General features: G+C 43.8%; 2 long non-coding RNA genes across 3 annotated transcripts; both read right to left on the bottom strand.

Annotated features, from left to right (window-relative positions):
• Positions 1 to 589: 589 nt before the first annotated feature.
• LOC130603591 (uncharacterized) lies at positions 590 to 2,737 on the bottom strand. The gene is made up of 2 exons (XR_008973222.1): positions 1,659 to 2,737; positions 590 to 677 (listed from the first exon to the last, which is right to left on the bottom strand). It is a non-coding gene; the product is annotated as an uncharacterized LOC130603591 (long non-coding RNA).
• Positions 2,738 to 2,915: 178 nt separating this feature from the next.
• Positions 2,916 to 16,869, bottom strand: LOC130603869 (uncharacterized). Of its 2 annotated transcripts, none has more exons than XR_008973310.1 (4): positions 16,789 to 16,869; positions 15,534 to 15,722; positions 4,042 to 4,293; positions 2,916 to 3,118 (listed from the first exon to the last, which is right to left on the bottom strand). It is a non-coding gene; the product is annotated as an uncharacterized LOC130603869 (long non-coding RNA). The 2 variants fall into 2 exon arrangements; XR_008973306.1 differs by having other exon boundaries at positions 2,978 to 3,118; positions 4,071 to 4,293.
• Between the last annotated feature and the right edge of the window lie 2,867 nt (positions 16,870 to 19,736).

The raw sequence follows: 19,736 nt of genomic DNA, 5'->3' as shown, positions 1-19,736 counted from the left end.
ACACCACCAGGGCTGATAACCTCTCAGCTGAGCCCCTCCATCGAGGAGCCCACATGCAGCAGAAGAAGGGCCCTTGCCATGACCCGATAGACAGACTTTGTGCCTGCAGAACGCCCAGCACAGCCAAATCACAGAACCATAGCAAATCACAGAATCCCAAACTGGTTTGGGTTGGAAGGGACCTTAAAGCTCACCCAGTCCCAACCCCTGCCATGGGCAGGGACACCTTCCACTAGAGCAGCTTGCTCCAAGCCCCTGTGTCCCAGCTGGTCTTGAGTGCTGCCAGGGACGGGGTAATCTTGCTGGGGTATCTGAAAAGGCACTTTTATGGGCCCATTTTCTTACACAGGTACCCTCGTAGGTACCCCAGAGCCCCCTTCTGATAGCAAGTAGCAGCGCTGGAGTGGGCCATGGGTTCTAGCACACTCAAAATGGCTAGTTTGCTTTTACTGCAGAGCAGGGGCCCAGCAGAAGCCCTGTACATGTGGCTGCCTGTCTGCCCCCATGCCCACTCACTCACACCACACTCTCAGGCACCAGGCAGCAATGCAAGCGGCTCACAGAAGAAACTTGTAACCAAAACCATCACCTCTTATTCTCTTCAGTCCTGATGTCACAAGGTTTCTAAGGACACGTCTAAATTCAACCTCCAGAACTCTGACACGATCCCAGGAGACCTATTTACACAGAGAAAGATTATTCAGATATCTGTATCTTACAAAAATCACATACATATTGAAAGTGTTTCTTATTGGAAGTAATTGCTCAAACCACTTTAGTAAACACCACCTCATCTGGGGCTTTCTGAAGAATCTGTATTTTCTTTTGAGTACCCTTAATACCTGAAATCTGAAGTCTTCTCTCAAGACACAAGTCACATTTTTCCTCCCCCTAATGCATCACTTCAGTTGAGAGGTGTCCAAAACATGATGCAAGATCTTAGGTGGACTAAATTCTGTTCTTTTCCCTTAAGCCTAACGAGTCATTAAGAAAGGCAAGTGGGAAATAGCCTGGCAATTAAAAACAGAATATAGAGGAAAAAATTAAAGTAATGCATCCTTGGACTGTAATTTAGAGAATTTATTGGTCATAAAACCTTGATGAGTTATTCTTATGACAAAACCTGTAATAAGAAGGAAAAAAATGATAAAAATAATGAACGCATTTGTATGACAGCAGCTGTAACAAGTACAGGGAATGACAGAACCCTCCTTTGGAAGGATTTAGCTTCATAATTACAATCATATGGATATCTTAATGCCATTGTTTTGGTAACAGATTGTCAGTTTTGCCTTGGAAACCTTTCCACTGAAACTACTTGCATCTTATCCTGAAAAAATAAACACCTCTCTTGTCTCATGTGAAGCAAAATGCTGGGAGCTGTGCAAAAGATTTCCATAGGAAAACCAGAGAGTGATGCCATGAGTCTGTGGATGGGGTATGGGGAGGTCTGCAAGTGTGATCTATTTGGGTGGGACTGCAGAATGAAGCAGTCTCCTGTATGTGCAAAGGGCCTGGTAAGTAAGGGTGTCTCACAACAAAAGCAGGCAGATGAAAATAAACCAGTGGGGTTCATCCACCTAATGAAAATTCTCCTGTTCAGTTACAGGAGCAGCAAGGGCTGCAGCATCAGACCTCTAAGTGCTGAGGGTACCCACCTTAGGTGTTCTGTTCCAAGCCTGCACAGAATGGAGTCTAGCTGAGCCTGGGGAGGAGCAGAGGCTGCCCTTTGGAAGGACTTGCCATCCCTTTGTACAGTATCTGGAGTTACTTCATTTGAAGTACCGCAGGAAGCAGGAAAAGAGAGATTTGAATTAGACCCTGCAGATTGAATTTCAGAATTAGAAACTAGATCCTCCTGAAATCCCACCTGCAAACAAGCTCAAAGCACAGCCAGTTCTGGGACTGAGATTTAACCTATCATTTCTACCCAAACCACCACCCCTCCTGCACTTCCTCCCCATTTCATTTCTTTATGTATCTCCCCAGGAGACAGACTCAGCCTCTGATCCATGTTTCAGCGCCAAGCAGTCCACAAGCACACAAAACCCAAGCAGCAATAAGGAGAGGGACCTGCAGCAGCGTGTAGTCAATAATACATGCTGCCACCTCACCCAGCTCAGTGAGAGTGTTTCTCCATTGCATGTGTCAAGGCTCATTTCATTTCCCAAGCAGCTAGTGTCCTGACAGGCGGGTGAGTAACACCTTCGTGGTACTTGATGTATTTAATGGGTGCCTATGAGCTGGTGGGAAGCTGAGGTCCTCCCAGACCCGTATGATCTCTTCCAGAAATAAACATCAGTTGGAATGGAAGGGCTCTGATAGGCACAATCTGTTAGCAGCAAATTGAACTGTCACCCTTGTATGTCATGTTCATTTGGCTGATTAAGGAGATATTAATCTACTGTCATTGTTACAGTATCTGTCATCCCGGGGAGAAAAAAAAACAAGGATATGCAGGCAGCTTTTCTGGAGATATATATACACACAGCGAGGGAAGGAAGAGGTGTGCAGAATACAAATGAAACTCTAATCCGCTACAAGTATTGAACCAACTACAACTGATTACAGAGGCACACACAGAGCAAGCCATGGGTCCTGCTTCAGGTGATGCCGAACCTGGGTTTTGGCTGGTTTTGACTACAAAAATTCTGCAAATTCTGAGCAGTCAGGCTTTGCCTCCTCAGAGTGCAAACAGCTTTAGCATCTGTACAATGGGTACGATAAGCTGTAATGGTAAGGAGTTTCTGACCACATTTTGTTATTTCAGGAGGCAACATCAAATCCCTTCATTGCTATCTTTGGTAAAGGAGTGTGGGGACGTTCATTATTTTTGCTTGAAATGGTGAACGAGCCTTGCATTAAAGCCTTTTTTGTTCCTCAGATACCAAGACCTCTTTCCGAAATACATGGCATGGAATATGTGGCAGGTAACACATACCCAGAGCGAACCTGCTACTCATTCAGCAGCACTGCGAAACCCAATCTCAGTTCATCTGCCAGCCCACCTCTTCCTTTCTTCTCCCTCTTTGTGCCTTCTTTGCCTGTTTTGCTGAATTTCCCCCCCCCAAAGCAACTCCTACATCCTGTTCTCAACACATCTTTTCCACCATTTTACCTGAAAAGAGATCAAGAGAGCTTGGTAATGATTTTGAAAGCAAAGGTTAGGCTGTACAAAACTTGAAGATGCCACATCTGCTACGGAATAACATTGCACTGAATGTGGTCTGAGGATTAACATAAAATGCCTCCAATTTAGGAGAATTAAGAGGAGTGTTGACTTACAGCAGCACATAGTTAATGAGGGAACACTGACTGCAGATCACCTCGGAGGAAATGATAAAGGAACAAATTCATTTCTAGCGTATACAGAAACAACTCCCACTGCCATTCACTTGCAAACCCTGGTAAATAAATCTAAACTTCTGGGCTGCTTCACATGGAGATAGCTCAGGATATCAATGTCAGTGCTGGTTAGCAGAACCCTTTAATGAGAGGCAGGCTGCCACAGCCTTTATTTAAGAGCACAGCTGCCATTAAAGCAGGATTTTAATGAATATGCATACACAAAACCTTGTCTGCATAGCGGCTTACTCATTTTTGTAGTGGGAACATTAATACAACCTGAAAAGCTCAAGAATACATCATTAAACATAAGCTGCTAGTTCCACATTTTCTCAGATGAGAATGCATGCATGCTAAAGCCCTGCACCCCCCTCACTTTTGCAACAGTCCTCATAGTTTATGTTTGAATCAATAACTATTTTAATATGGGGAGTTTAGAAAAGTTTGATTCAAATTCCTTTGACACAGTTCCATCAACATCCAGTTATAGAGCCATTCTGCATATGACTCATTAAATATTTAAAAGATTCCTATTATTGAATTAACTATTTATTGATTTATAATTTAAAAGATTTATGCTTGGCCATTAAAAAAATTCCAAGCTGACTTTCCCTTAAAGAGATGTCAGGTGCCATTTGCTGCTAGTGAATGTCTAATGTACCCTTTTCACCCCTGGAGTGAAGAAAGGACAATTACTCAAAGGACCTCTGGTTCAATATTCATACTGTTTAGATGCTGAGGTCTGTGGTTGCTTTTTTCCTCCTGCGGCATTAGGTCATGCTCAGCAGCGTCTATCCATCCATCCCACAAAACCTCAGCCTCCATGGAAATGCACAGCTTGTAGTTTCTCTCCTGTTACATTTATTGATTTGCATCCCAGATGAATTTTGCAAGCCATATGAGACTTCCTGGTTATATTCTTGCAGCAGTGATGCTCTTGTTGAAATCCTAAATGCAAAAGGATAAACACACATGGATACAGACACCCACAGTGGATCCTTCTATCACCGCTCTCACAGGGCCCAAATCAAAAAGCTTTTCAGACTGGGAGCCTTACCTGTGGAAAATAATGGGTCTTTCCAATATTAAGAATGGATTTAAGAGCTCTGCTGAATTGGGACCACGGAAATGAAAATACAAGTTGAGCACTGCAACATCAACTCCCAGCTTCAAATCCAACACTTCCCAGGCTCTGGCTTTGCTCTTTCTGTAAGGAGGTGGAGGAAGAAATATTAATATATTGCCTTTATTTAGCACCTTTAATGTGAGGCTCACCCTCTGCTTTACCAACATCAATTACTGAAATCTGGACAAGCTCCCAAGGGCTGTCTATTATTATAAAACTCCCTTTACAAATGAGTAAACTGATGCACAGGAAGGTTAAGTCACTTGCTGAAGGCCACACAAACAGTCCACACCAGAGCCAGCTACAGCCTTCCAAAGAAGAAAAGGAGGATAGAGCAGAATAAATGCACTGTCTGCCCTCTCTGGGCAAACTCATGGGATTCCCAAATACAGACAGAAATACTCCTTGGATCTAATGGAAAAAGGAACACAAAACATGGGAATGACTTTTTTTCTGTACACAGCAAGTAAGGGTCTGCTTCAGATAATGATCTCTCACTGTTTATTTTACTTTTGACTTTGGGGACCTAAGTTTTAGTGATATACATTTTTCTACAAGCCATTCTTGGCTCTCTATCAAAACCACACAGAGTAATTAGCACAGGTCTGTCAGACAGAACTAGAGCAGGGTAATGTATTATACTGGAGAAATTGTTGCTCCAGTTTCCCCAATCTGTGAATTACAAATAAAGATCTCTATGACTTGAAAAGACTGCTTGCTCTAAGTAGTAACTATTTCAAGTCTGCCACACAGCTTTCCCAGTGGTATTGCTGGGGGTTAGGGATTAACCCTAGAACAAATAATTTTTGGCACATCAGACACACACCTGTAATAAATCCAGTTAAAACTGAAATAAGTTAAAAAGAAGGTATTGTGGAGACAGAGAAAAGGAAGCTCACTCCAGTGTGATACAGGAGAACACATAAACAAATATATATATATACACACATATGTGTATATATATATATATGTATGTATGTTCATCTTGTCATTAGTCCTCATAAATGGACACTGGAAAGTAACACTGGGACTCTGGCAAAAGTACAGAAGGTCACCTCAAATTAGAAAGGAAAAGGTGAGGCTCAGACCAGTGAACAGCATATTTCTCCATCAGCAATGAAATCTAGATCTGCTATTGCAGTTATAGCTGTTCAGATCAAGGCCTCCATGTTCTGCAGGATCCCTGCTGGCCACAGACAAGGAACAGACTTTGCCACTCACATCCCCTTGGAAGAGCCTGCAAGGTACTCACTGAATGCAGACAAATTCAGATCTACCCTTTCCCTTCTCTGCTGCAAAATGGGAATAGCGGTTCCCACTGAGAGGGTGGTTTATGGGTATGCATTTTCTGGAAGTGGAAGGAGCTCTATATGCCCAGGATGTGACTGCAGACGATAGTGCACAACTGGCCACAGCTGTCAAGACTTTTGCCTCCTAAGTTTTCTCTCCATGGATGATGGATCCAGAGCAATGCTCTCTGCTGTGGCATTTCTTTCCCAAGCAGTGGGTTCCAGCTGTTCACAGGCTTACACGTCCTCTTCTGACCCACTCAGGGAATGATAGGCAGTGATTTATTTTAAGCACTGACATCCCCACTTGGGAAGAAGTTTGCTCTACAGCTGCCATTCCCTGTGAAGTGCCAGGAGGGGTGTGTGGGACAAGGACTGGCAGGGCTGGGAAGCTGCGATCCAGCTCCCAGTGGAGTTCCTCCTCACCTGGTGCTCAGCAGGATATGAAAAAGCATGAGCAGACAGTTCTGGTATGAGTAAGGAAGAGAAGAAGATTCGCCCCTCCAGGGACAATGCTGACAGACAGGCTCTGTATCAGCTCTGTCACTTGTAATGGACTGGAAACTGAAACGGAGTCAAATCAAGTGTCTGTGCTCTCTGCAGAGCAGGAACTCCCCAGCAGTCTAAGATAACCCATCTGCCCTGCCAGCCCTGATGGAGCTGCATGATCACAACTTGTTGGCTGTGCAAGGCAGAAGAACTCACAGTGAACAGATTCCCAGGGGATTTTCCATTAAACCCTTGGCCATTCAGTCAGTTCCTCTGGCTGTCACACAGCGCCTTGGCCTCCACAGCATATATATCAAGCACCAACACTTAGCAGAAGTTTTTAAATGTGAATGACACACATTTCAGAGCCAGACCAGAGCTACCCGGATGCAAACCTGGATGTTTTAATCTGGATACCTCCAGTCCAAGGGACTGTACTCCCTTCTTCTGCTTTGGACACTCTTCAGTCTGCACCAATGCCATCGGCTACGATATCAGATACCCATGCAAATTTCAGGTGCTCCTCAGAACTTCTCTGACAAACCTGATCCCATCAGGAAACACTCTTTCCCTCTGCTTTTCAGATGAACCTGTTGCAAATGTTCTCGACCTGCAGGCACGTTATCAATGATGCTCAGGCAATTCCAGTGCTGTCAATACCCCTCAGGGCTCACAATCCCAAAGGCAAGTGCTTCCCGCTGTTCATAGGCTTTGCTTGACCCAGGATCCAGAAGTCACTGCCAAGGTAAAGGTAAAGCTGTGAGTATATAATTTAATCTTTGGCAATATATATCACTTCAGAAAACTTGGATCTGAACACTGAACAGGCCAAAATACTTGTTCTGTTATTTATAGCCATAAATTGCCCTCATTTACAAGTTTTTTAATATTAATCCTCGGTAGCCATTACAGCAGCAAATACGTGTCATGCTTCATCTTCAAATCAAATCAAATGTTATGGTACACTATACGATGCTTACTTATATACATGCAGTCACACAGACTAGTCAGGAACGTACGCAGGAGTAGTAACTATATTGCTTTGATATCTAAGTACCTGTGAATTACAACACTGCTATGTAAATATATGCATACATAGAGACTGGCAGACTGGAAAGGATACATACATGAATAGGCTAATTCAAAATGAGTGGAGGCAAAATGAATTATTCACTGAAGGGTTTTTATCTGCATTATTCACAGAATGCATTGGAACACAATTACCCACTTGGTCAGTAGACCTCTGCCCAAAGTTTACTGTCTTGGACTTGCTGAAGAAACAAAAAAGGTTATTCCACAAATCAAGGTTCAATCCAGCTCTGCATTTAACAGTAATCACTGCCCACCAAGACGAACAGAACATCATTCAGTGACTGAGAAAGCAAGTCATGATGAAGAAGCTGTTGGAACAGGAAGCAGTTGATTTCCCAGGAGCCCCATAAATCCACCTCTGATGTCCTTTCAAATTCTCTGTTATTGCCACAAAAATTGCAAACTCCAGTTAAGAGGTGAAGCAGCTGACACACTCCTTTACCAGGGAAGAACTGTGACCTGGGTCTGCCTGTGCAAACTCGTTCAATGCGCTTAGCAGATACAGCAAAAGAGAGAGACCTCCTCCTCAGGGCTTTGGATGTGTGATGCACCCCGGGATCAGCCTAAGTTCAGCATCTCCCTGCCTTTGTTTTGTCTCCTTGTTAACACTTAGCACCCGTGTGCTCTCCCACAGCATCCTTCCTCTTCTGCATCTTACTCTGGAGACTCCAAACTTTCACATGCCTGTAACACTGAGAGCCAGGAGCGTCGTGGTGAAGGCTCGCGTGGTCCTTCTGTGCAGTACACTGCTCCTAAGGTCCTAGCGACAGCACGCATGGGTCAATGGGAGCAGGCAGCCATCCAGCCAAGAGAGCTCTCATACCACAGCATTTATTTCGTTTTATTCTGTTTATTTTAAGCTGACTAATTTATACTAAATTAGGGCTGACGCTGTTCTGGATATTCTGCCAAGTTTTAAATGGAGCCACCCAAGCAGAGGAGGCCAGGTACCATCTCAGAGCAAGGTGCCAGCTTCTGTGAGCTGCAAAGCAGGTAGAGGCATATCCACACACAGGACATAAGAGCAGGGAGTTAGTTACTTGTTTAAACATCTCCTGATTCTCCACACCTGTCGTGACCCACAACTGGAGCCACTGCAGCTGTCAGCAGCACAGTAGCCCATCAAAACACTCCAGAAAATATGATTTTCACAATTCAGATCCATATTCCCCAAGTGTAGGGAATCTGGGATCAATTTTCAGCTCGGTTACAGACGCAGCACCTTTCTGCAGAGGAGTTGCTCTCCCTGTGACAGTTGAGCACTCACTGACGATGTGTGCACAGCTTGCTTTGTTGGCCACATAACCTATTTAGGCTGCAAGGTAACACCACGGCAACTATTTTCCACAGTAAGGATCTCTTGACATAAATGCCTCACCATGAGATTAAAAATGACAGTGTTGAGAAACTGATAACCAGCATGTGATTCTTGAAGAGTCTCAGAGAGTGGAGGTTACAGTGTCCACACATGGACTTTGTTTGATATCGTGCTGAGACACTAATTTTTCAGTATAAAAATCTGCCTTTTCTTCATGTGTGTTGAAGCATTATTAATTTTTGACTGCACTCTATTTTTTCACTATAGAAGAATGAAAAATAGGTTTAAACCCACAGTTGTCTCAAGATTTTTGTTTCCATGCTTCCCTCCCTGTGTGTCACTTCTGTATGAAATATTTCTGTGTGTGCAAAAGTGCACTGTGCTGCTTTCCGTAACAGCACCAGCAAGTCAAAGGCACTGCTCATCCTGGAATACACTCCTAACATCAGACTAAGATTCTTCCTGAGAGGATGACAAGCACCTACTGTACTTCTGTGCTGGGGAAAGAGACACTTTCAAACCCAGCTTGCAGAGCCAATGCTTTAGCTTGAGTAAATCCAGGCAAACAAGGAAAATGCTTTTTGCCCTTTGCATGTTCCTGCTGGTTGATGGAGATGCCATCAGTTCTCCGTGTTCAGTGGTCCTGGAGCAGCTGCTTCTGCCATCAGGCACGGCCAGTCTCCATCGGCGATGCTGGAGTTGAGGAACACAAAACACATTTCAAGCAAGAGGTCACATTTACCAAATCCTAGCCATGCATGACTTGACTATGTGAACAGCCATTCTTATGTTTCTTCATCAAGGAGTTTTTCTTCCTGCTTTCTCAGCTGTACAGTGTCTCTGCCTTTTTTTTTTGGCTTGAGGTCTCTGCCTAATTATCTGTAACCTTCTGTTCGAAGATCGCTGTCCTGCCCTGATAAAAACCAGTAACTTTGAAAACAAACTGGGTCTTAATTTTCCTTGACAGCCCTTCTTTAAACATGTGGGCAAAGCCCTGGCTTAATTAAATGCACATTCGTATTCCAAACAAATTAAGTACAATTAAGGACCCTGAGTTATGGGTATCTATCACTCGGCGATGTTTTTGTAAAAATTACCACATTTAGATCAAACACAGAGGACCCTTTGCTTAATTGCTTCATTAGGGCCCGATGCAATAGGCTTCATAAATACAGGGTCTGATGTCTCTTTGGGAATTGCCCAAAAGACGGCTCTTAAAGTAATTGCTTCCACATTTCTCCCCGTGCAATGTTCATGTGCTCACTGATGGAAATGGGATGGCTCTCAGACATGTAAGGGAATGTGGGTCCTGTCGTGTCTTCCAGCATCAGGACTGCTGCCCAGCTCTTGGGGGCGGGTGGGTTTGGGCCCCTGGTTATTACCTGTGCAGTCTCTGTGAGGAGTTTGACAATCCCAACCGGATGAGGCTGTCTGCAGTGTGCTGGTAGCACAGTGCTTTTCTCATATATCACCTATAGATCCCACAGACTGAGGTAAACAGGATGCTTTGGGATTTATTTTTCCAGAAGTTGCTTTGAAGCAGTAATGAACTGGCAGAAAACACTCGATGGATACGGCTTCAGGTCTCCGACCAGTTTTATCCCTTTAGTTCTTACAAATGCAGTTATTATGGCCCTTTAAAAAGAAAGTCTATTTACAGTGATTGCTTTGGCTGAACACAACCTACTCTTGATGAAATTAAGCCTTCCTTCAAACACACCTAGAGTGAGGAGTCCAGTTAGATGGAGGCCAGGTTTAACCCTTGCTTCGATGGATGCCATTCGGTGCAGATGGATAATGTGGATGCAGAAAGGGACCAGGGCACAGGTTTTTTTCTGTGAGATCTATGAAGAGCAGCAAAAGAAGATGTGACATTCCTCCCCTTTTTGCATTTGTTTTCTGCCTTACTTGACAGGCTCAGGAGTTCTGCATTTTCACTGCGGAAGCCAAAATAAGCAGTGTGCACCCAGAAGCAACAATAATGACTGCAGCAGAGCTGAGGGAGTGGGAGCTACCTTGACAGAACAATGAGGAATGGCTTGTCATTCTTGAATGAAATGTTTGCAGCATTTTTGTACTTTTGTTCAAATATTCCTTTTCTTTAGCAGAAAAAAAGTGGGAAGCTTTTCCTTGCAAATACTTTCTTTTCCAGCTCACTCTGTATCTATCCTCTTTTTTGTTTTACTTTTTCATTTGCTCTTGAAAAAAGACAGGAAACAGAAGAATGGGAAGATGTGAAAGGGAAAAGGAAATCCATCTTCCCTAAACAAAATGCTGTCCTGCTGCTGCGGCGATGGGAGCTCTCTCAACATCAGGATAAGGTCCATCTCCTGTACTGCCCTTCTGAAAGCAGTTTTCAAATCACACAGACCAGTGTTCCATGGCCCATTCTCTCCAGCTGTCTCAACCAGCTGAAGAACTTCTGGGCTGGAGATACCCATACCCCACAAACAGAGCTCAGACACCCTTCCCCTGACGCTCCATTCAGCATCCAGAGGCTGGAAGCTCAAGTGTCCAACACCGCAGCACCACTGACCTCACCACAGTGTCTGACCACAGTCCTTCAGGCCACCCCAGCCTCTGGATCTGCAGATTTATCCTGCAGATTACAGCAGGATAAAAGAACCCAGAAGTCATAAAGAATGCGTTAACAGCTCTTCTGTATAACACAAGTCAGCCTGATTTCCACAAGTTATAAAAGTCCATCAACCTCCAGTGGCCAAAGAAACAGAGCTGCTTATTTCCTGCCTGCCTTATTCTCCAGACCAATTTTCCTCAATGCTAAAGCAAAGAAATGAACGGCAGATTGTCCAGTTCATGACTGGATGGCTGGCAACAGAAATCCTATTTCCAAACTGACCCCTGCTTTCCTGCATGGCATTCATTAATTCCACAGTCTCACATTTCTAGGAAGATGTCAGTCATGTATGTGATTTTTCTATCAGCTATTAATGCCAGATCACAAGGTGAGAAAGCAGGGGTTTTAATCTCAAGACCCTCAGGAGATGGAGCTGCATACATTTGGTGTGAGCCATGTGTCTGGAAATGTCAAGGACAAATATTTTTAAAGTAAGGAGTGTTTGTATCCATGTGTAATCTTAAGTACTACAGAAGTGATCCAAAACATAGCCCTTGCTGTTGCGACTGCTTGCCTGCAGCAGGCACAGAGCTGCCACTGCCCAGGAATTAAGTTTAGATCATCTAAGGAGGCACCTATGCATTTAGGAATTTATCTGTCTCTACTGAGCGACACTTTAAGGCTCTCCTAAAGGCTTTGCCCATGGCAGCGTTTAGTTTTCTCTTTGTAGAAAGGGAGTTCTGCTGTAGGAACAGTGGAAGTTTTCTATCTGTCTCCAAAAATTGTTTGTTCATTCTAAAGATGGGATTAGCTCCTCATATCTGTATTTTTTGCCATCCCCTATTAGGTTCTTTTCCCATAGGCCGCAAAATTAGGCACAGAACTTTACTACAAAGGCCTAATCACAGATTCCACCTTCCTAAGAAATGCACAAAATCCCCTGTTTTTCCTTCCATACTTTGCTCAACTGAATGATAACATTGAGTCCCATTATAACCCAGGTGTCAAACAGCACATAAATATGCTACTACTGCTGGAGAAGAAGTAACTAAATTGCTGAGAAATATACAGCAACTCTATTAAAATGCCATTTATGTACACATATTTCTAACAGATCATACAAAGAGCTAGCACTGTGCTTTACCTCTTCTCCTACAAGTGCCACTGAAAAATCTAACACTGTGAAAGGGTCCCTCAAACTGTGATGTCAGAAAAGTAGAAAAGGAGACCAAATTTCTCCAAATTGTTTTGTAAATTATAGACTTGCTGGTTACCAGTTCCAGAAGTGCCACAGTTGAGGAGGAGAAAGAACCTTCTCCTAGATGAGCTCTTGCCAGTAGGTGTACTGATGCCTGCCTCAGGATGGCTGCACTGTCAGCCTGCAGCATTACCACCCCAGGAAACTTAATGGCAACACAAGTGAAGTGGGAGAAACAACAGTTGTGCCCAGCAACAGAACCCCCTCTGCCTCAGCAGCCCACGGCATCATCAACAGCTGAGCATTCGCATGACACCTATTTCACACACCATTGCCCGTTGCTGCAACCAAGGAATGTTATTTAGCTAACAAAGAGTGTTGCAAATAGTTACTCATTTGCCCTTCACATGCTGTCACCAATTTTCTTTCTATGGGCCTACTTACTTCTAATCATTCAAGTTCAAGACTAAAGGGTGTAAAAATTGTCAGCCTTCCTCCTGATGTGAACCAGGTGTGTGCATTTATGTGTCACCCTGTAAAAAGTGAGGCAGAGAAACCTCTGAGGAAGCACTGCTGGTGTGCACCCTTCCAAAATCCTTTCCTAGATAGCTGCTCTATTGCTTGAAATACAGATCTGAGTCCGATTTTAGCTGCTAACTGCCATATAACATATTATCCTACTTATTGCATACAGTTACAAACATCTCGTATCTGGAAGCAACAAGGGAGAGGGCTCCTTTATCAAGTCAATCTCAAATCCCATTATGTTCCTCTACAACAGTTTCCGTAAACATTCAGCAATTTCCAGTGTCTGAGTTGCGCAGCTGAAGAGGTGCATAAACAGGCTCCACTGAAATGTGAAGATGACTGATAATGTACTAACATTGAGACCCCTTGCTGTGATTATTACCCCCTGAGTGCTCCTTACAGAATGTGCCTCTTATCTCACACTGACAACGCTAATAGAATATGCATAGCCCTATTAGCATACAAGATAATAGCACCCTGGAGGGGACAGAGCCATAAAACTTTAAGTAGAAATCAAAACAGAAGGAGGAAGAAAAAGGGAACATTGTCACAAGCCAAAAAGAAAAAAAAAAAAGGGAGCCTGAGGGCAAATTTTGCTGCAGAAAACACACATAGTCATAATTCTTGTGCTAGTCACCATGCAAATGGTAATAGTCTTTAGTCCCATGAATACTATCAGTGCCATGTTTGCTGTGAAACATTAATTGAGATAATGTGCCCTTTCGGATGCAGCAGGGAGTCATATGTCAAACTGTACCACAACAAAATTATGGCAACATCTGCAAGAAATATCCAGCAGCAATTGGGGTACCTTGCACTGGGTATGGCCAACTGGGTCTTCGCCTTTGCAGATGGAGCCCGTGGAAGAGCTGGAGCCTGCAAGGGGAGACGAGAGGCTGTTATTCAGAGGATGTGTGTATACCTGTAGCTTACTACTTTTCAGCTGCTGCCCAGTTAAAAGCTTTGCAGGTTAGATGCATTATCTCTTGACCCTACTTCAGTCACTGGATAAACCTCAAGCAGCTCTTTGAATGCCAAAGCCTTTCTTTAGTCACGTCTGCCCACTGCATTCACATTTGTTCCATGTAACCGTCCATTGTAGCAGACCTTTCACTGCTCACCCATAGCTGGCAGACAGCCATGCATTCATATGCTTTCCATCTTACAGCAATAGCCAAAGTAAATCTTTCAGTGCTTGGCACAAGAGTGTGAATTCAATAAAAAAGGCTTCAAACAAGTTTGAGATGGCTTGTCTCTAAACAAACGAAGAACAGTGAGCTTTTTTAATGCTCATTGTGGTTCAGTTCCTGCCTACAGCTAAATCCAGATAACCCCCAGCAGCACTGACAACCCTGTCTGCTAAAATAGTCACCTGTCAAGCAGGCATGAAAATATCCACACATGGAGGTGCAGAGGGGTTGGAGGGAAGTGACCTGCTCCTTACCAGGAGCTTCAACAGGGGCAATCAAAGGTCCTTGTTGTCTCCTTTGTGAGACCTGAAAGTTTGCAATATTAGTGCTGAATGCACAGGACCCCAGGGTAATCGCTCCACGGAGCGCTCTGTGCTTTTTCCTTTACAGAAAGATGGTGTCAGGAGGTAACAAGCCCGGGATCCCTGTGGTGCATTTTGAAGCATCATGCAAAGTTTTCTGGGATTCCTCCTAGCATTCACTGTGGTTTCTATAGAGCTAAACTCTTTGTAAAGTGGCTTTGTGTTGCAAAGTTCTGCAGCTTGTGTGAGTCTGCCTCACTTCATTTTGGTTGATGGTACTTTATGCTGACGGTTTCAGCAATTAGAACACAGTTGGAAAAGACTCTGGTAAAGAAAAACCTGCCATTCTGGCAAGGGAAAGCAGAGTGAAGATTAGAGGCATGATTCCTGAATATACCTCCACAGGTGTCCATGGGTGTTCATGCATGCATACATCCTCTGCCGCTATGTTATCACAGGCAAACCAGCTCATCTCAAAAACAGACATTTTAGAGATTGTTGAAGTGCTTTGTTTAACGTTGTTCTGCAGCTGATACAAAGTCTGGAATAATTTCTCCCTTCCTCCTGGAAAGATAACAAAACACCAGTATGTGTAGTGTAGGAACTAATGATACCTAACGTGAATCACAGATGTACAATTCTCCTAGGTTATTTCCATCTTAATTTTTCAGACTCCAAGTAGTCTTAATATCAGGAATTAAGTGAGGAAATGCTAGTCCCACAGAAAGGCATTCCAGCCTTGGCTGTGTCTAGGGAAATGCTTGGGTACCTACACCCCATAAACTGCCCTTCATGAACAGCTTTTAAACCTGGGTCCAAACAGGACCAACTCCAGGTCACAGCATGATGGTTCCCATCACTCAAGCACAGCTGGGAAGCCTCACTAAATGTTGGGCAATTCTTGGGGCATGTAGGAGGAATATTTCATACACTGCAGGATTAGCAATTACCCGGGGTAAATTGCTTTCTTTTCTGCTGAAAAATAAAAATATTAAAGATGCTAAAAATCTGGCAAAAAATTTCGCAAGTGCTAAACAATGAGAATAACATTTATGCACTTCAAATGGAAATAAGTTACCTCCATTGCAGCTTCTATCTGTAACTTTTTGCTGTATCCTTTCATCTCTCTTCAGTGAGGCCCAGCCCCTGTGTTTGCATCTCGCTGTGCTCTTACTGAATCCTGCCTCAGTTCAGCAGGGCACCAAAACACAGGCTTCTTTCTGAAAGTTCAGCCTGCAGATGTGAAGGTTTTGCCTGTGGACCTTCCCTGGCTAAAACAGCAGACAACAGCAGAGAAAACGTTGGTTGCATATGCCTTACATATTCATCTAAAGAAGTAGAGGTGCTCCGACACAGCAAGGCTGTGGGTATGAGAGAGAAATGCAGAGCATGGGTGCGCTTCAGAAGACAAACGGGGAGAGGCAGGATCATCAGCCAGCACGTTTCATTAATTATTCTGGAATAAATACATATCTATTTTTCCTGTACTAAGGCATAACTTTTATTTAGCAGACATTATCTCCAAGGATCCTTAGCAGCCCAGGACACAGCACAGTAATGCAGTGCAGTCTGGATGCTGTTATGTATTTATTAAGTTGTATCAGGGCCCATTTAGTAGCAGCTCTGCAGTTTATCACGTAAATATCGAATGCCAAATACAAAAGAGAAGAAAATAGCAACATAAAAAATTTATCTTTGGGGGGAGGAGAGGGAAAAAGGGAGAGAGAATGGTGCTGATAATGTGATTGTGCCTTCAGCAATAGTGGCTAATATCCTCTTGTAAGGGGCACGGTGTAAAAATATTCCCGAGCTGGGGGAGGAGGAGCGCAGAGAAGGGAGCCGAGCTGCTGTTTGTTTGGTTTAAAGTGTATTCTGGTTGCAGGCTAGGTCAGCGGGTGGCCAGACTGAGAAAATGAGTCCCCCGGGCTGTAATAATTGTAACTGTCAGGGAAAAAAGTCAAGGTCTTAGATAGCAGTGGTCTGCTCTGACTTCTGACCATGGAGAAATATATATGAAAACTATCGCCTGAGGCACTATGGGAAGAAACCAAGAGGTTTTAACTCATGGTGGCTTGTGCTTATGAATTGGAAAACTCATTTTGCACCTTGGTGGTTTGTATCTTTATGATTATTTTCATTTGCAGTATAAATGAAGCTAGAGCTATTAATTTTCCTTATGCCCAAATCTGTGATGCAATGAACACCTATTACCAGACCAGCTTTGCATTTCTGAGTCACAGGCAGCATGAAGGCTTGTAACTGATCTTTTAACAGTGGATATTCACAAGGAGAGTCTGAATTTGATTCTCTCTTGCAGCACGCTCATTATTTACCTGAGTGATCCATAGCTGCTTGAATGGATTAATCCAGAACGATACACAGGTAACTTCACTGACTTCACCATAAATATTCCTATAACAAAGGCAGCACAGGGGAGAAGAAAGGGAAGAATTTAAACCACACAAGATTAAACCTTGCAAATGGGGCGGGGAGGGGGGAGAGAATCCATAACTCTAGTTTCTTCTTTGATATTATTATACAGCCATGGACTAGCTAGCTAACTGGTCAGGCTTTTTGTGAAACAATCTGCCCCTTTATTTAAGGAAGTATGGGGCTCAAATGAAGACTTGCTATCAAACCTGAGCACTAACTACATTAGCCCTAACTCTGTATCATCCACAGGGCACATGCAGGAAAAATACAGACAAAAGCCAATGCTGGACAAAAGCAGCCCATTGGACAGGTATATGCTCAGAGCAGAGGGACATTTCTGAGAAGCACCTTTGCCTACACGTCTCCTCAGGCTCCTCAATGTATTTCTTACACACACAGAGGAAAGACAACTGTCCAAAGTTGTTGGTTTTTTCACTGTACAATGCTTTGTTCAATAATTCCAGCTCCTCTGATAGCCTTCTAATGCAAATTAATTAGGAAATATAATTCTTTTATTATGAATTAATAAGTGAAATTGGACATATTTATATACCTCGGGGACCCAAACAAACCATATAAACACCAAACAGCAGTTAATCCCGGTGTAAGAGTGGCAATAGCATGTAAGGTTTTGCTGGAAAAAGAGGATAATTATTGCTGGAATGTAATTTACTTGTTGAGAGTCACTGCAATAGTGAGCTGGGTAACTTTTATGGGCCCCATCTGTACTTTACTCACCTTCCTTACAGCCTGTGTATGCCTTGTGAAGAAAGTACAGCATGTGTAATGGAGAAAGAGAGAGCAGTAATGTTAGCAGTAAGGAACAAAGTCCAGTGGAGCAAACAGACATACATATGAAGAAAGAATGTAACAACGGTACTCGTGTGCTTTGGTGTTACATAAAGAGCTCTCCTGCTTTGTCTGCCGTAGCCTCGGATCTCAGTAATTCACATTTCATTGCTCATTGCATTTTACAGAGAGGCAGCAGAAATGAGAGACGTGGCTTGTGAAAAGAGGGACACTAATTTAGGACCTCTTTAAAGCTCCTTTCCCCTGTAACAAGGCAGCGCTAAGAAGACCGTGGCAGAAGCAAAGACTCAAATGCCACAAAGACCCCACCAGCTCCTCTGGCCTGACCAGAGTAACAGAGCCCCGGCACACTTCCCTCTTCACCCTGCCCTAAACCTGGGAAGCTGTGCTTGGGAAAAGTACATTTTCCAAAATGGCATCCTCAATTTAAAGATTTCAGGCACACAGAACCTATCACTCCCATTGGACAGCTGCTCCAGCAGCTAAGGGCTTCCAGTGATGGCAATCATTTACCTTGGACTTTTCTTTTCACCATTTCTTTCTTTCTGTTAATGTGAGGACATCCTCAGGACTTTGTCTTCCCTACCTGTGGAGATAGTGGTACATGGTTACCATATTGCCCCATGATCTTCATTTTAGCTATAAATATTGATTTTGTGTGAGCCCATCCCTAGTCCTGGAATGATGCATGTGGTCACTGGGTAAGCAAAATGCACTAGGGCAATTGAAACACCTGCCACACCTAAAGCTTCCTGCTTTGAAGATAGGAGCAGGAAGCCAGAGGGGAAATCTTGGCTCCTAAGGGACTTCCATGATTTTGAGCCTTGCTGAGCCTTCACTTACTGATGAGCTCACCCTGAAGACAGGCACAGGAATTCATGGGGGTGCCCTCTTCTGAGCTTTCCAGAAGTGCTGCCTGGCTGCACCCTTACATCTGCAGGAAGGAGACAAAGGTCCAGCAGGACTACCTGCGCCATGGCCTCTTTTCTCTTTATGCTTGGGTGAGGCACACCATCAAGCTACCACAGAGGGGCTACAGCAGCTCTACCTGTAGCTTGCTAACGCAGCTTGTGCCTGGACAAGCAAATGATTGTTCAAGCAATTTTCTATTTTAAGGTGAAGGTGGCACATGCAGAAGATCTCAATGTCACTACGAAGCAGGGAGAGAGGCTGTAAGGAGGAGGAAGGCAGAAACCTTCACAACTAATGTCAATTTTCTGCATCAAATATTTTGATAATTAAACAAAGCTGATCAAGAGAGGAAAACAGCATGTCTCCAGAGCTCCGGAAGCACAGGCCCATTAAATAGAAGAGTCAGAAAGTGCCAGAGGCGGCAGCCTCAGATTAATGGCACTCCAGTAATAGATTTTCCCAGGCACAGTCACACAGGAGACAACTACTGTGTAGCCAGAGCAGCGATGAGGCCGTTAAAGAAACAGTAACATTAAATCACCTGGTACCACGGGGCGAGGGGATGGATGGGAGCGCATCGGCTTCGGCACTGTGGAAGGTGTAAAGCTCAATCTGCTTTCAGGCAGAGGACCTGGATCCCAGCAGTCATTTACAGCAGCGAAAGCAGGCAGCTCAGATGGAGGACGCATATAAAAACAGATAAGCAGCAGCTCCAGAAGGATGGCAATCTGAGCACAAATATCTCCTTCCTGCAGTGGAGAAGCAGGCATTAAGCATCAGTGTTTGGTTTTGCTAAGAATGGCCACGTCTGGTTTGGTTCAGTTGCTCTTATTAATCAAAGCACTGGTTTAATCTCTCGTGTTAAAACACCATTCTGAATTTGTTCAAATGCAGCTAAAGTTCAGGAAGGGATTGGGAGGTATGGCAGCTCGGTGGGAAAGCAGCCCTGTTTCCTTATTATCAAGTCAGTTTTCCCTCAGCAGTGTTGGAGCTGATCCTCCTTGAAACATCCATCTTGCCTAAAGCATTTGTATCCATTCCTATAATACAATAACAACAGAAACAAGGGCTTCTTCCACGGCAGGCTGGCATGGATTACAGTCCACCGCAAGAGTACTTCACTCCC

Source organism: Pezoporus wallicus, unplaced genomic scaffold (genome assembly GCF_028554395.1).
Source record: "Pezoporus wallicus isolate ANWC-B61680 ecotype Strahan unplaced genomic scaffold, APGP_CSIRO_Pwel_v1 contig_13766, whole genome shotgun sequence".
NCBI classification, from domain to species: Eukaryota; Metazoa; Chordata; class Aves; order Psittaciformes; family Psittacidae; genus Pezoporus; species Pezoporus wallicus.
The sequence above is the reverse complement of the archived record's forward strand: the minus strand, read 5'-3'. Positions and strand labels throughout refer to the sequence as shown.